This window comes from Propithecus coquereli, unplaced genomic scaffold (assembly GCF_000956105.1).
Source record: "Propithecus coquereli isolate 6110/MARCELLA unplaced genomic scaffold, Pcoq_1.0 Scaffold70, whole genome shotgun sequence".
NCBI lineage: Eukaryota > Metazoa > Chordata > Mammalia > Primates > Indriidae > Propithecus > Propithecus coquereli.
The window spans coordinates 5,649,055-5,650,145 of NW_012153063.1; positions in this window are offsets into that span (position 1 = coordinate 5,649,055).

Genomic DNA, 1,091 nt, shown 5'->3' on the forward strand with positions numbered 1-1,091 from the left:
GCAAAATATTGGAAACCTGTGGAATGAATAGAACTTTCATCCATTGATAATAGGAGAGTAAAATTTTGTTAACACTTTGGAAAACAGCTTGGTAATTTCTTAAAAAGTGAAACATACAACTACCATATGATTCAGCTTTCCACTTGTATGTATATGCCCCAAATACAAGGAAATATATGTGCACATAAAGATGTGTACATGCTGTTTATAGATGCTTTATTTATAATATTCCAAATCTGGAAAAAAGCCAAATGTCCATTAACAGGTGAAGAATAAACAAATTGCTTATTTCATAATGCATGATAGTATTCAGCATTAAAAATGAATGAATTACCGATAATACAACAACATGGATGAATTTTAATATCATCATGTTAAGTAAGCCAGACACAAAACATAACATACTGTATATTGCTAGTTTTGAAAGATTCTGAAATAGGCATCACTAATATATATGAACAGAAAGCAGATCAGTAGTTGCCTGCAGCCACAGAAGGGAATAGAAGTTGACAGGGAAGGACCACAAAGACACTTTTTAAGGTGATAGAAATGTTCTATATCTTACTTCTTACGTGGTTACATATTTTTATATATATATATTTTTGTAACTAATCAAACAGTAGTACTCTCACGCAGGTGTTAGTGTTAATGCATGCAAATTATACCTTAATAAAATAAGACAAAACAATAACATTGCCAATGAGATGCATACACTGAGTGCTTTGAGGAAAGTATACCCTGAAAGGAACAGGAAATCATTTACATAGTATTTCAATGGAGGGTACATAACCTGAATCTAATTGTAAGGAAATATCACACAATCCTAAATTAAGAGATATTTTATGAAATAACTGGCCTATCTTCTTCAAAAATGCCACTCGTAAAAAACAAAGGAAGACTGAGAATCAATTTCATATTAAAGGAAACTAGAGGAAAATGCAACATGACATTCTGCATCTCTGTATGCCATCAATGATGTATGTGGGGCAGTAGGCAAATTGGAAAATAATGGTAGTTTGGATAGAAGTGTTGTGTCACTGTCAAATTTTCTAAATTTGGTAATTGTACTGTGGTTATGTTAAGAAAATATC